Source organism: Pelodiscus sinensis, chromosome 5, assembly GCF_052426305.1.
Source record: "Pelodiscus sinensis isolate ZL-2025 chromosome 5, ASM5242630v1, whole genome shotgun sequence".
Lineage (NCBI taxonomy): Eukaryota > Metazoa > Chordata > Testudines > Trionychidae > Pelodiscus > Pelodiscus sinensis.
The window spans coordinates 56,715,835-56,732,496 of NC_143056.1; the positions used below are offsets into that span (position 1 = coordinate 56,715,835).

At 40.7% G+C, this 16,662-nt stretch overlaps 1 long non-coding RNA gene across 1 annotated transcript in view; it reads right to left on the reverse strand.

Moving 5' to 3' along the window:
• The window catches only part of LOC106732673 (uncharacterized), a 151,023-nt gene that overhangs the window by 52,307 nt on the left and 82,054 nt on the right, over positions 1-16,662 (reverse strand). The window contains exon 3 of the long non-coding RNA XR_016349627.1: positions 2,952-3,053. This is a non-coding gene — a long non-coding RNA (uncharacterized LOC106732673). The remainder of the gene's footprint in view (positions 1-2,951; positions 3,054-16,662) is intronic.

The window sequence follows — 16,662 nt, forward strand, 5'->3', positions numbered from 1 at the left end:
TGTTAATGGATCATATAAAATTGATCATATAATTTAAAGCAAAATGATAGTTGTCCCGGTGTCAGTTATGCACATTCAAGCTGGTTATTCTGCTCTCTTCTACCATGTTCAGTTATAAGTCTGACAGCTACAACTGCCCCTCTTATTTTCATATTAATTTACATTGTTTGATGTTTTCCTTTTATATATTTAAATCAATAATTAAAATTAAATTAAGTTGAACCAATAAAAAATCTGTCTGAAGATATGCTAGAATTCAAATAGCTTCATGCTAGTTATAAAATATACAGTGGAATCTAAAATTAGATTTATTTTATTCAAAAATGTATATTTCAGTATCCTCCTAGAATAAGATTTGAAATGATAATTTCTTTTTGATTTAATATCCCTTCCAGTGGGCTGGGACAGGTTGAAATATAAATGATTAAAAATAAGCAGACCCAGACTCATTTTTACTGCTTCTTTCCTGGCTGCTTTCTGCTAGTTTTCCAATTAACAAGAACTTATTCTTTCTCAGGATTTTTTGTTTGTTGGTTTCGGTGATTTGGTTTTTGTAGGCAGGTCAAAAAATAGCCACACACTTTTTTATTAAAAATAAAATCGATGACGATGTTTAGGTCACCTAGAGGATAGTAAATTAAACACTGAATAAACAAAGTCTTTCACTAGAAAGAAAATGATGGAACACAGATTTTCTTAGCATAACAAGGTATGGGATCTGTCTTCAGTACTTTACCACAACAGTCTAAATTAAGAACAGAGGAGAACAAGTTCGAATCATACATGGTCAAGAATAAAGGTTCTGTTTATAAACTGTAAAAAGAGGTATGCTATCAGTTGGAAAGTTATGGTAGTCTGAGAACAGTTTATTTAAAGTTTCCTCACATAGCCTTTTCTTTCTCCATGGATCAGTAATACATGTCTTTTTAAAATCAGTTCACTCTTATTTTAACACACAGGAATTTTCTTCTCTTTTCTCACAGAAAGCTAAATAAAATAGGGCTTTCTGCAACTGAAGTAATATGAATGAAACAAATACAATTACACTTTTTTACTAGAAGAGAAGAAGAGCCGCTTAAAATGGCTTTATGTTTCTATTTATTTCAGTGGGCTCTGAATCAGGCCCTTATAAATAAATAAAAATATCAGATATTCACAATTATTTCATTAGAATGTTCTGTTTTCTGCAGAGGACCCCACATTCTGAACTAGTCTGATAAAGGCCACTCCTTCCACCATCCTGGATTTGATTAATAACTGTCCAGAGGTGAAAACCTCATCTCTTACTCTTTTCAAATTTGAGCAATTAATACATTGATTGTGTTTTTTACTGAGTGCCAAACTGACCCCATATCACTAATGGTTAGTATAGAAAGAGAAATGGCAGCAAAAGAGCAACAGCAAGCAGCAGGAGGGCAACATCACAGAGGCGACCAGAGGAGAGGCCAGTGGGAGGGTTTCAGCACATGCTATATTATTTGACATGAAAACAGCTTTGGAGATCTGAGTTCTAAAAATAATTTGAAGGAGAACAGTCAGCCTAAGCACTCCCTATGAGATTGCCCAATCCAGTTCTGCAGTAATTTTCCATTACTATACAGGGTAGGGGAGGTTTTCTAATACAGTGTTTCTGAACTTTTTTTATAAAGTATCCCTTAAAAAATATAAGTACCCCCAGTACCTACAGTTTTCAGATACACAACATTTTTTCTACCATTGCAACACATTTGTTTAAACAACTTAATTGTAGCCTGGCGGGCGATGACATTTTTGGGTGTAAAAAGTACAAAAATAATAAAGCTCTATAAACTTAAAACAAAAATTCAGTTTTCTCCAAATTTCAGTTTACGTACCCTCCAGACTTCTCTCAAGTACCCTTAAGGGTACTCGTACCACTGGTTGAGAAACACTGTTCTTATACTGAAGTGAGCTATACTTGGATAAAGGGCAAAGTTCCATACCCTCAGATTAAAAAATACTGCAGAATGTTTCTTCTAGTAATGTAGGATGTGTCAGCAATCCAACCACTTATTACATAATGATTAATTTTAGAAGAGGTCTAGGAAGTAAGGTAAACTTTTCTAGTCCTATTTTAAAATTTCAGTTTGTATCCGTGCAGGTTTCCAATATCCAATAACAGTGTTATAATAACTTCAGGTTTACCACAACTCAGTAGATCATGTGATTTATATATTCTGCGCTCAGAATTTCAGGGTTTCAGGATTTTTCCTAATACATTTACCCCAAAAGCACTGAAATGATAATAGAAACAAAAGGTAAAAACAAAACCCTCTAATTTTGTTGAGTTCCTGTCTGTAAGTTCTCCACTTAGTGCTAAGGGTGTGTTATGTAAAAATACCTAAAATACTGAAAGTATAGAGTAGGTTAAAGACAACTTTATTTATTTATTTAAAAGCAAAGTTTGGAAGAACACACTTATTAATCTCAATTGTGGAAACACCTTTACCTCCAACATATGAGTATGAAGGAATCTATTCATCTATCAATAAAGCTAATGACTACATCTTGTATAAATAGGATTTTTAGAGCACATTCACAGGAGTACACTGTCCTAGTGTAAGGTAATTTCATCAATTATACCTGAATCTACTCTCTTTCAAATCAACAGCAAACTCCCTTTGACTTCACTGAGAATAGGAACTGGCCAAATGTCTAGCAAATTGACTCAAAATTGTGATCTGTATAACCTGTCACTTAAAAGGAAATAAAAGTAATTTTAAGTTTAATCAACCCAATGCTGAAATCAGCAATGAAGCCTAGCCTCCAGTGTGCCTGGAATCTTTAAGGCGACCCCTCCCCCCAAATAAACAAATATGTTGTAATTCTTTGTTTGCACATTTCCCTACGATTCTATGCTGTACTATCTGAAAACTTACACTGACTGTCTCTAATTATAAAATGAATGTTATTTGAGCACAGTAAGCACTGACCTTCCACAATGATCGATGACAGATGTCCAATCAGGATCTTGTTACCTGGGTCTAAACTGGGGTGGGATCAACAGAGTGGTGTGCCAAAGGCCATATGCAAAACTGAAAAGAGAACAATGTAGATTCACAATTATTAGGAGTCTCTGAAGTGTGCGGGGGAGGTTGTATTTTGTAATTGCAACCTGAGAATGATTGTGGCCTCAGCTGATTATTGTAAAACTGGCTTTATTTAGAGAAGAATAAAGTTTCATGCACTTATAAGCTCTTGTACATTTACATTTTATCACGTAAATATTCTTTAGAACACTTAGGCCACTGCATCAGCTATCATGTGTCTCTCACACTGGACTGCCTGGGCTTTTTTCCATCAGTTGCAAGAAACTTTCAACACATCTGGTATGAGCTTGTCCCATCAACTGCTATGAGCCTTTGTGTGTAATAACTATGGTTCTCATTGGCTTCACTGTATAGCTGCCAATAAGTCTTCTCTAGTAGCTACTACAAGCCTTTCACATTAGCTGAATGCAAATTTTACATTTTTACCTAATTTAGGGGATGATCTTGCTCCCACTGATGTGAATTGTAACACGCTTGTGGACTTCAGTGAGAACAATATGGCTATGTCTACACTGGCCCCTTCTTCGAAAGGGGCATGCTAATTTTGAACTTGGGAATAGGGAAATCCGCGGGGGATTTAAATATCCCCCGCGGGATTTAAATAAACATGGCCACCGCTTTTTTTCCAGCTTGGGGAAAAGCCGGAAAAAAGCATCTAGACTGGCGCGATCCTCCGGAATAAAGCCTTTAAAGTAGGAATAAGAGATCCTCCGGAAAAGGGCTTTATTCCGGAGGATCGTGCCAGTCTAGACGCTTTTTTCAGGCTTTTCCACAAGCCGGATTTCCCTATTCCCCCGCGGATTTCCCTATTCCCAAGTTCAAAATTAGCATGCCCCTTCCGAAGAAGGGGCCAGTGTAGACGTAGCCTAGGAGACCTTTTGATGAGGTGTGAGATACCACTGGTTATTGGTGGTATTGTGCCTTGAAATGTGGGTTTCTTAATATTTGCTGAACGTTATTTTGAAAAACAATACAGCTAGTTCCTAGTTTTACAAATTAAATAAATAAATGTTTTTCTCCCATCAATATATATACACATAATATGCAGAACTCTCACAGATGCTAAGGGGAGAATAAATTAAAATGTTATCAAATTTCTCAGGGCTAATTGTATTTCATAAGAATATGTAGTTAAAAAAATCTGAACTAAAGCACACAGTACATTACAAACTATAGATCAAAGGAAGAAAGTTTTAAATCTTCTGAATGTATTTTAAAAGATTTTCTCTTGAATTTTAGTTTTATGAAGAAACATTTAAGATTTAACATGTGAATCAAGTCATATTGCTTTAAAAAACACCCACAATCTAATGCTGCTAACAACTAATTATGATTTTTAACTACCACTTTATTTTTGATAATGTACAATAAACAAAAATATCTAGCACAGGTATTTTTCTAGGGACTGAAAGTGAATAATTATTCAATTTTTACTGTCATGGTTCAAATCCCAAACCTAAAGTCAGGACTAAAATGAATTTGGGCCATCTTTAGTTTAAAGCTAAAATAATACAACCTTCTTCACCACTATAGACGTGCATATGTAATTTGAATGTCTTAGTTTTAGCAAATGCTACTATGTGGAAGTGAGCTAGAAAGCTAGACCTCAGACAAATGTGTGTGTTTCCAAGACCAGTGTAGTAATTGAACTGATCAGCACATACAAAATTTAGCTCACATCTTATTGTCATCTCCACATTAAAATCAAGCCACAAGCAATCTTGACATTAAGATACCAAGGTACCAGGAATTGTCGGAGTATAGGAAAGAGAATATGGAACTGCTGAAACCAATGAGTTTACATTACCAAAAATGAAACTTACACTCACAGACACTTACCTTCCTTCCCCTTTGGGCTTATGCTCCCAGTAAACGCTGGTACCAAAACTGTGCAGCAGGTGATCTTTGTCTACTCCCTCCCTACTTGCTTGAGATCAATGGGAAATAGTTTCTTTGTCTTTGGGCCCTTTTTGGCCCTGGTTACCTAGACAGGTGCCATAGCAGCGCAAGCATGGACACCTTCAGGTCTCATTGTGCATCAAAGCACAGTAACATTGATGTCTACCTTCATGCATCTAATGGTGCAGTATGTCAAGAGCATATGCACGTCACTCTACCAGAAAGAGAATGAGGAGTAATCTCAGTCTTATGTTGCCATGGGCACATTGCATAGGCAAGCCCTTGCTTTGAGCAAATTGGAAACACAGCTAGCATTTGATTTTCTGGAAACTGTGAAACATCAGTTCTGGTGCCATGAAATAAGCACAGACCGGTGGGATTGGACCACGTAGTGCTGCACATATGGGACAATCAGCAATGGCTGCAAAGCTTCCGAAAGTGCAAGGCCACTTTCATGGAACTGCAAATGGCTTTCCCACATCCTGAAGTGCAGGGACACCTAAGTGAGACCTGCTCTAACAGTGGAGAAGTGTGTTACAATTGCCTTTTGTGGCTTGAAATGCCAGACAGCTAATGGTCAGTTGGGAATCACTTTGAAATGGGGAAAGATTTGGGGTCTGTTGTTATACAAGTAGCCGAAGCAATTAATACCATTCTTCTATAGAGGGTAGTGACTCTGAGAAATGTGGATGCCGCACTAGAGGGCTTTGACATGCTGAGGTTCCCTATCTGCAGTGGGGCAATAGATGGCATGCACATCCCCATCTTGCAAAGGAGCACATGAACCACAAGGAGTATTCCTTAATGGTGTTGCAGGTGCTGGTGTATCACAAGAGCCATTTCACCAACATTAACATGGGATGGTTGGGAAAGGTGCATGACATGTGCATCTTTAGGGACTTCTGCCTTTTCAGAAAGATGCAAGTTAGAACTTTTTTTCCCAGAATGGAAAATTAGAATTGGAGTGGTGGAAATGCCAATAGTGAAACTTGGCGACCCAATCTGCCCCTTGCTCCTGTGGCTCAGGAAGCTGTACACAGGCAGCCTGGACTACAGTAAGGAACAGTTCAACTACAAGTTGAGGAAGTGCAGAAAGGAGGTTGAATCTGCCTTTGGGCAACATTTAAAGGGAAGATTTAGGAGTCTACTGACTTGGTTAGATCTCTGCGAATGCATCATTTATTTTGTAGTGGCAGCCTGCAGTGTGCTCCATAATATTTGTGAAAGCAAGGGGGAACTTTATCTGAGGGTGCGGGGGCAGAGGCAGAGTGTGTAGCAAAAGATTTTGAGCAGCCAGACACCAGGGCGATAAGGAGAGCAAAGGGTGGGACAGTGCAAATCAGAGAGACTTTGAAAGAAAGTTTTATGAATGATCAATTTTGAGAGTCATGCACATTGCTCTCAGTGAGGTGTCCCTGTATTCGGTATGTTTGCCTATTAACCCTTCCCGCTCCCCACACACACACATTCCTGCAATACAAGTAATAAAGAGACTGTTGTTCAGAGGTCATGTGTTTTTATTTAGGGAAGACAACTGGGACAAAAAAGGAGTCCAGAATGGGACCCCAAGGAGAGGATTAGAAACATAAAAAAGAACAACCTTTTGAGGGCCTGGAGGGTGAGTGTGAAGCTGCCCTTAAGTCCTGCTCTTCCCCTTCCCCCTCCTCCCCCCACCGCCACATGTCCTGAGGCCCACGGAGTGGAGGCTATGGAACTGGGTGAGGAGAAAAAGTAGTTCTGCACAAGGGCCAGGGGGGAAGAATCCATGCTTTCTATCACAGTCATCAGAGATGAAAATATATTCTCCTGTTGCTTTGCTTCCAAATCCCTGCACAGTCTTTTCCTGCTGCTCTGTTATTCTGGCTTGCTGCTCCAATATCTTCTGCTGCTGCTCCACTCACATCTCCTCCAGGATTGTATCCCTCCATTCTATTTGCTACTTAAACATGGCTTCCCTTTTCTGTTTTCACCTGTGGATTTGTGAGAGCTGGACAGCTGCTGGAGCTGGGACAGTATGCACCAAGCTCCCTGCTGTACTCACTGTAACCAAAAGTTACAAGGGCACAGATATAAGAGATACATTGTGGAGCCTTAAACCTAATCTGTTAAAACACAGGAAAGGTCTCTCTAAAAACAATGGAAATGTGTTCTGAGCAAGGCCAAAATTATGTTTTAAAGTGGCCACTGTACAGCAGGTACACAACAGAGTTCTCAGGGGAACATTTGGACTCATGCAGTTTGGAGGCAGGCATAGTAAAGGGCCTGCCAGGGCACGATCCTGCAAGTAGATAGGGAGATGGCAGTGGCAGGGCAGTGGCTCATGTGGCTTCATAAGAACGGCGTACTGGGTCAGACCAAAGGTCCATCTAGCCCAGTATCCTGTCTGCCGACAGTGGCCAGCACCAGGTGCCCCAGAGGGGTGGACCGAAGACAATGATCAAGCGATTTGTCTCCTGCCATTCCTCTCCAGCCTCTGACAAACAGAGGCAAGAGACACCATTTCTGGCTAATAACCTTTTATGGACCTAACCTCCATGAAATTATCTAGCTTCTCTTTAAACTCTGTTATATTCCTAGCCTTCACAGCCTCCTCTGGCAAGGAGTTCCACAGGTTGACTACATGCTGTGTGAAGAACTTTCTTTTATTAGTTTTAAACCTGCTACCAATTAACTTCATTTGGTGTCCTCTAGTTCTTCTATTATGGGAACTAATAAATAACTTGTCTTTATCTGCCCTCTCCACACCTCTCATGATTTTATAAACCTCTAATGTATCCCCCCTCAGTCTCCTCTTTTCTAAACTGAAAAATCCCAGTCGTTTTAACCCCTCTTCATATGGGACCCATTCCAAACCCCTAATCATTTTAATTGCCCTTTTCTTTGCCCATACTTCCCTCCTGTGCCTGCCATACCCTGCTTCCTGGCAGAGTGCTACTCTGCTATTCCACAAAAGCCTGTGGATGGGAGGGAGGAGGAGGTCCAGTCATGTCGGCGGGGAAGGGCGGTGGCTCACGTGGCTTCCTTCCTCTGTGTTCACCACACCCCACTACCCAGGAGAGTGCTACATTCCCATACTGAAGGACTATGTCTACACTGTAGCCTCTTGTGCAAAAAATATGCAAATGAGGCAAAGTGCAGAATATTGCCACACCTCATTTGCAGGGCTTGACAAATAATACAATTTACTCACCCGCGGCGAGTAGATTGTAACCTGGAAGAGCCGGATTCAGGCGATCTGCGCATACGCAGAACGATCTGCGCATGCGCAGATCACCGGACAGCACAGCTGGCGAGCGGGGCTTGCCGCAGTTTGGCGAGCCCTGCTCATCTGCATAATTAATGAGGCTCCGTTTTTGTGCAAGAGGCTTTTGTGCAAAAAAGGAGCTCTCTACATGGCTCCTTTTGCACAAACTCCCCCTCGTGCGCAAGAGCCACTCTTCCACATTTTTTTCAAGCAAAAGCCTCCTGTACAAAAACGGAGTCTCATTAATTATACAATTGAGGCATGGTGATAGTCCACGCTTCGCCTCATTTGCATATTTTTTGCACAAAATGGGGGAAGTATAGACATAGCCCAGAAGTCTATGGGTAGGAAGGCAGAATGGAGGTGGTGCCAGAGGCTGAAGCCATGCTAACAATAGAGAGAGACATCAGCTAATAGCTTCCACTTCTCCTTCATCCAGGTTGCCATGTGAGATGTTAGTCTTCCCTGAATCACACAGAGAGATAGGGAGTTGATGCTGACTGAATGTGGCCAGAAACCTGGGCCTTATGCTGCAATGCTTTGTGCTGTAATGACGTCAGACCACTTACTGCTGGCTTTGGCATGGGAAGGTGTCTTACCATGGAGAATGGAATAAGGCAGGCCTCTCCAGAAAGCCTGTAAGAAGGATTCCTATAGGAGAGCTTCATGGAGAGATACAGGGAGGATTCCTGCTTTAACTCCAGACATATTAACAAGCTGTTCCAGGCCTCCTACACTGTGTAGGCACAGTGCACCACACATCACACCCAATTGCCTTAACCTGCTTGTGGCAAGAAAAAAAACTCACCAGAAATGCCATCCCTGGGATCAGTGACCAACTGTGAAATATCCTGGGAAGAGGGAATTGTCTCCAAAGTGATGAAAAGTTCTTGGGTCTCATGTTCCTCCCGCTCTATCACCACACTATCTTCCATGCTACTGTCCTGATTGTCTTGGGTGGATTCGGCAGTCTGGTTTAGGAAGCTAGTTGTGTCCCCTCCTAGGATTGCATGCAGCTGGCCATAGACGTAGCATATTTGTGGAGATGCACCAGATCATCTGTCTACTTTTTCTTGTGATAGGATTACCTTAGTTCCTTGATTTTAACATGGCCTTGCTAGGTATCCCTGGACTATCCTTTCTTCACCATTCACTTTGTGATCTTTGCATAGATATCAGCATTTCTTTTGCTGTTTTGGAGCTCCAAGAAAATGGATTCCTCTCTCCCTGCCTCAATGAGGTCCAAGATCTCCTGCATATTCCATGCTGGTAGTCTTGTGTGCTCCTGGGAATTGGAGTTCATGGAACTTAAACACATGACAGTCATGGCCATGTGTGTGCTGCCCAGCTATGCTGCCCGCTCTGAGGTGTGCTTGCAATGTTGTCTACATGGGAAACTGAATTCAAACTTTCCCGGGGCTTTTTCTGTTCACCTGGAGAAGAGTAGAGGCACAAGTACTGGACAGAAAGGTCACAGCAGGGCACTGTGGGATGCTTCTTAGAGTCCAAGAACATTAACTTTCTCATAGCAGGATGTACACTACTGTGAATTCAACCATACAAGGTTGAATTTTGCATTACTCCTCCTGAAAAGCAGGAGTACCAAAATCAACTTCAGCAGCCCTTAAAGTTAACAGAATGCTCTTGGTAATGTGGACTCATTGTTTAGAAAATCGAAATTACACGGCTAAATAGGATTTAAACTCCTAGGCTATGTCTACACTCACGGCTTCTTGCGCGAGTAATATGCAAATGAGGCTAAGTGTGGAATATTGCTGAGCCTCATTTGCACACCTAATGAGCCACCATTTTTTTCAGAAGAGGCTCTTGCGCAAGAAGGAGTGTCTACACTGCTCCTTCTTGCGCAAGAAAAACCCTCTTGCACAATGCCATTACACCTTTTACTGGAGAGGAAGAACGGCATTGCGCAAGAGGATTTTTCTTGCACAAGAAGGGGCAGTATAGACGCTCCTTCTTGTGCAAGAGCCTCTTCTGAAAAAAATGGTGGCTCATTAGGTATGCAAATGAGGCTCAGCGATATTCCATGCTTAGCCTCATTTGCATATTACTTGCGCAAGAAGCCGCGAGCGTAGACATAATCCTAGGGTAGATCAAGCCTAAGTTTGCAACTGCAATGACTATAGAAGGGAGTGACCATGCTGCAGTTTGGTGTGCATTGCTATTCATACCTCTTTAGTCAAACTGAGGGGCTTGGCTCATCAGCTGCTATGAGATTTTGTGTGTAATAACTATGCCCTTAGAAAAGCAATTTTAAGTATCACCAGAGTCCCACACATGTACAAAGCATGCTGCAAAATAGTAATAAAGATGCTTACTAGTGAAGACAAACAAAGATACACTGGCCAACAAAGTACAAAGACATTGGCCCAGCTTTATAACTAGCATTAGCAGCTTTCTTCAAAAAAAAGTAAACAAGAATTATACCAATGCTGAAAATGACCAAGGCTGTGAAAGATGTAAAATAATAATGGTAAGTGAAAGAAAGAAGAAAGGAATTTAAAGTAGGAAGGTGTTCCAAACCAATGGGCAGCATAAATAAAAGTCCAAAATTAATGGGGAGGGATATAATAGCATTTAGCAAATAAAATAAATATACATTATATATCATTTTTATCATCCAATTATGTTACACACTTTGTGATTTTCCCCATAGACCTGTGAAGTAGATATTATTAGTCCTATCCATTATGTTTAACCAATGGGGAAACTGAGGCAGGAAATATAAATCACATGCCTCAGATCACAGAAAGAAACTATATCTGGATTTGGATTAGAATGAAAAAGTTGATGGGATTTACTTCTCCGTGATTTTTCAAAATCTTTATCTATTAATTTGGTACATTTAAACTCTTCTGTCTGTGTAATACAATTCTCATCACTTCTTTGCACCAGGCTGGGTAGAGGGTTGATATGTGCAGGTGGAGCTGCTGGTCCTGGCACAGGGGTTAGGGCTGTGTCAAAGGTTTTGCATTTGGGAGTGAATGATGGGTGATGGTTCCAGGAGAGGGCCCAGGACTCATGATGAGTGCCTGCAGGCAGGGGCAGTGTGCAGAGTCATGTGCTCCCCAAGAGCTGCAAGGACTCTGCTTCTGGAGTAGGGTGGGGCCATGGCCGGAAGGAGCCTGCCTTAGCCCCACGGTGCCATGAACTAGCATTCATCCATTTAGAGTACAGAAACAATACTGTGGGACCAATATCTAAGGGTATGCCTACACTTGCACCCTAGTTCAAACTCGGGAGGAAAATGAAGCATATTGAAGTTGCTAATGAAGTGAGGAATTTAACTATCCCATGCTTGATTAGCATATTCGCAGCTGGTCGCCATTTTAAAATGCCAGTAGCCTGAATTAACTCGTGGTGCAATGAGGAGAACCAGTTAATTTGAGAGATGGGTTTTGGATCGGATTACTGTGTCTACACACGGCAAGTTAATTCAGACTACCGGCATTTTAAAATGGCGACCGGACGCAAATATGCTAATCAAGCGCGGGATATTTAAATCTTGCGCTTCATTAGAAACTTCATTATGCTTCATTTGCCTCCCTAGTTCAAACTAGGGGGCAAGTGTAGACATACTCTAAGGTATTCTATGCCCGTTGAAGGAAATAGGATTTTTTTCCATTAGCTTCAGTGGGCTTTTGGTGAGGTATTAATGAATAAAATAATAAACTAAGCAACAAAGCACAGCAAAAGGATCAGAGACATATTTGTCAAATTAAATACATTCAAAGAAGTCACAATCTGTCTGATGAAGTTTTGAAAATGGAGAGGGCAAATTTGTGAAATTAGTTTTTTATAAATCATTTGCTCAGTTTTAATAACAAATCCCATTCAGAAGTGGTACAATTGAAAATAAAAGAAGAGGGTAGTTATTTGGCATATTTAAAAGAAACAGTGGGACAAATTCTCTGCTAGTGTGAATTGATTCTGCTCAAATTCATTTGAAAGTTTAATCTAATTTCAGAGCTGTTTGCCAGCTCACAACATTGTCATGTTAGAAACTTACAAAAAGAGACTTAATGGGATAATACACGCGATTGGAATATTGGTATAGAAGATTACTCAGGAAGGACAGGTGGGGAAAACAGGGAGGAGGTGTTGCCTTATATATTAAAAATGTATACACTTGGACTGAGGTAGAGATGGGCATAGGAGACAGACTTGTTGAGAGTCTCTGGGTTAGGTTAAAACGGGTAAAAAACAAGCGTGATGTCATGCTAGGGGTCCACTACAGACCACCCTGCCAGGTAGAAGAGGTGGATGAGGCTCTTTTTAAACAACACAGTCATTCAAAGTGCAGAATTTGGTGATGATGGGGGAATTCAACTATCCGGACATATGTTGGGAAACTAACACAGCGGAGCACAGATTATCCAATATGTTCTTGGACTGTACTGGAGACTATTTTTTATTTCAGATGTTTGAGAAAGCTATTGGGGGAAGCAGTTCTAGATTTGATTTTAACAAATAGGGAGGAGCTGGTTGAAAATTTGAAAGTGGAAGGTGGCTTGGGTAAAAGTGATCATGAAATCATAGAATTCATGATTCCAAGGAGTGATAGAAGGGAGAACAGCAAAATAGAGACAATGGATTTTAGGAAGGCAGATATTAGTAAACTCAGAGAGTTGGTAGGTAAGATCCCATGGGAAGCAAGACTAAGAGGAAAAACAATGGAAGAGAGTTGGCAGTTTTTCAGAGAGACATTATTAAAGGTCCAAAAGCAAACTATTCTGCTGTGTAGGAAAGAGAGAACGTATGGCAAAAGACCACGTTGGCTTAACCAGGAGATCTTGCATGATCTAAAAATCAAAAAGGAGTAATATAAAAAGTGGAAACTAGGACAAATTACAAAGGATGAATATAAGCAAACAATACTAGTATGCAGGGGCAAGTTTAGAAAGGCAAAAGGCACGAAATGAGCACAAACTAGCTATGGGAATAAAGGGAAACCACAAGACTTTTTATAAATACATTAGAAGCAAGAGGAAGACCAAGGATTGGGTAGGCCCACTGGTGAGTGAGGAGGGAGAAACAGTAACGGGAAACTTGGAAATGGCAGAGATGCTTTATGACTTCTTTGTTACATAGTCAATGCTAGTGGGAAGGGGGTAGGTTTAGAAGATAAAATTTAAAAAAAGAACAAGTTAAAAATCACCTAGAAAAGTTAGATGCCTGCAAATCACCAGGGCCTGATTAAATGCATCCTAGAATACTCAAGGAGCTGATAGAGGAGGTATGTGAGCCTCTAGCTATCATCTTTGGAAAATCATGGGAGACAGGAGAGATTCCAAAGGACTGGAAAAGGGCAAATATAGTGACCATTCATAAAAAGGGAAATAAGAACAACCCAGGAAACTACAGGCTAGTTAGCTTAACTTCTGTGCCAGGGAAGATAATGGAGCAAGTAATTAAGGAAATCATCTGTAAACACGTGGAAGATGGCAAGGTGATAAGAAACAGTCAGCATGGATTTGTAAATAACAAATCATGTCAAACCAATCTGATAGCTTTCTTTGATAGGATAACGAGTCTTGTGAATCAGGGAGAAGCGGTGGATGAGGTATACCTAGACTTTAGTAAGGTGTTTGATACGGTCTCGCATGATATTCTTATCAATAAATGAGGCAGATATAATTTAGATGGGGCTACTATAAGGTGGATGCATACCTGGCTGGATAACCGTACTCAGAGAGTAGTTATTAATGGTTCACAATCCTGCTGGAAAGGTATAACAAGTGGAGTTCCGCAGGGGTCTGTTTTGGGACTGGCGCTGTTCAATATCTTCATCAACTATTTAGATATTGGCATAAAAAGTATGCTTATTAAGTTTGCAGATGATACCAAGCTGGGAGGGGTTGCGACTGCTCTGGAGGATAGGGTCATAATTCAAAATGATCTGGACAAATTGGAGAAATGGTCTGAGGTAAACAGGATGAAGTTTAATAAAGACAAATGCAAAGTGCTCCACGTAGGAAGGAACAATCAGTTTCACACATACAGAATGGGAAGTGACTATCTAGGAAGGAGTACAGCAGAAAGGGATCTAGGGTTATAGTGGACCACAAGCTGAATATGAGTCAGCAGTGTGATGCTGTTGCAAAAAAAGCAAACATGATTCTGGGATGAATTAACAGGTGCGTTGTGAGCAAGACACGAGAAGTCATTCTTATGCTCTACTCTGCGCTGGTTAGGCCTCCGTTGGAGTATCGTGTCCAGTTTTGGGCACTGCGTTTCGAGAAAGATGTGGAGAAATTGGAGAGGGTCTAGAGAAGAGAAACAAGAATGGTTAAAGGTCTAGAGAAGGTTGAAAGAATTGGGTTTGTTTAGTTTAGAAAAGAGAAGACTGAGGGGACACATGATAGCCGTTTTCAGATATCTAAAAGGGTATCATAAGGAGGAGGGAGAAAACTTGTTCATCTTGGCCTCTGAGGATAGAACAAGAAGCAATGGGCTTAAACTGGGAGGGAGGTTTAAGTTGGACATTAGGAAAAAGTTCCTAACTGTCAGGGTAGTCAGACACTGGAATAAATTGCCCAGGGAGGTTGTGGAATCTCCATCTCTGGAGATATTTAAGAGTAGGTTAGATAAATGTCTATCAGGGATGGTCTAGACAATATTTGGTCCTGACACGAGAAGACGGGACTGGACTCTATGACCTCTCAAGGTCCCTTCCAGTCCTAGTATTCTATGATATCTGATTTGTGTCTGTTTATTCTTTTACGTAGGGACTGTCAAGTTTGGCCGATGTATATAGCAGAAGGGCATTGTTGGCACATGATGGCTTATATTACATTGGTAGATGTGCAGGTGAATGAACCCACGATGGTGTGGCTGATCTGGTTAGGTCTTGTCATGGTGTCACTGGTGTAGATATGTGGGTAGAGTTGGCACCGAGGTTTGTTGCAGGGATTGGTTCCTGAATTAGTTACTGTGAGGTAACAACTATACGGTGTGGTGTATAGTTGTTGGTGAGAATTTGCTTCAGGTTGGAAGGTTGTCTGTGGGCGAGGACTGGCCTGCCTCCCAAGACCTGTGAAAGTGAGGGATCATTGTCCAGGATGGGTTGTAGATCACTGATGATTCATTGGAGAGGTTTTAGCTGAGGACTGTAGGTGATGGCCAGTCGTGTTCTGTTGGTTTCTTTGTTGGGCTTGTCTTGTAGTAGGAGACTTCTGGATACATGTCTGCCTCTGTTAATCTGTTTCCTCTAACTCAGAAGTAGCCTATTTCATAGGGTTTCTCAGACTAGGGGATGGGTACTGGGGAAAAAAAAGAGCCTGTGAAATGTGGGGTTGCTGAGTCTGTGTTACTTTAGAGGTTTTAGCTGGAGGGGTAAATAAAGTGAGACTCAGCAGGAGAATTTTTTTACCATTTTATTTAGAGGGCAATTTTAGCTCAACTAAATAAGAGCTTTAATTGAAAAAAATCTTTGAAAATTCGATCATTACCTGCTGATCATGTACTGTAAATCTGGGAAGACATATTGTATTCTTCATCACTCCCCTCCTCCAGAACAATAAGTTGAATATTTGCATTAAGTGCAAAATTATTGACATAATTGTCACCTTCATAATATATAGTAACTAAAAACATTACATAGAGGTGAATGAATAAACAAAACATTTTGACGAGATTTTAATTTTCAAGAAATATTAAAATATGCATAACACAGGTAAGTGAGTCCATAAAACCTACACCATAATTTTTAGTGTATCCTTTTCCTAGAGAATCCAGTAGGAAAAAGAACTGGGAAAAAACTAAATAACTAGATTTATCAGGAGAGAAACATGGATAACATTTTCTATTTCCCATATTCAGTGTTTGGTTATTTCTATTTGTTTTATGAGTCAGACTGTTTTTTCAGAGAAAGATGCATAGCTGAAAGTTCACAGATGTAACAGAAAACATTTTAATTTCTGTTGTGCTATTGCAAAGCATAACAGAAGCCAGGTATAACCACAGAACTAATCTCTGGCTTTTTACTTAAAACCCAACTGGTTCATTTTAGTTATAGAGCAATTTAAAGAACCTGGTATTGCTTTCCTCAGGTGGAGAAAAACGGATCAAGTATAGTGTAAAATACACATTGAATGCCAGAACATATAGCTAACAAGTACTACCCTTTGGAAACCAACCAATTCTTTGTACATATCAGCCCATGACAGGAGTAGGGATGTTAAACATCGCTTAAATGAATAGTCGATTAACCTCATGAATTCTTATCGGTTACTCAACTATTCTATAGTTCCCAGAGGTGGGGCCAGCAGCGAGTGTGCTCCAGCCTCACTCCTGAGAAGCCCCCTGCCACTCTGCGTTGCTGCCTCTATAGCAGCATCAGGTGTGAAGCACGAGCTGGTCCTCAAGGGGAGACAGTTTAAAAACCAGCTTCCTTCACGGACAGCTATCTGTTGCCTTGTGCTGCTGCTGTCT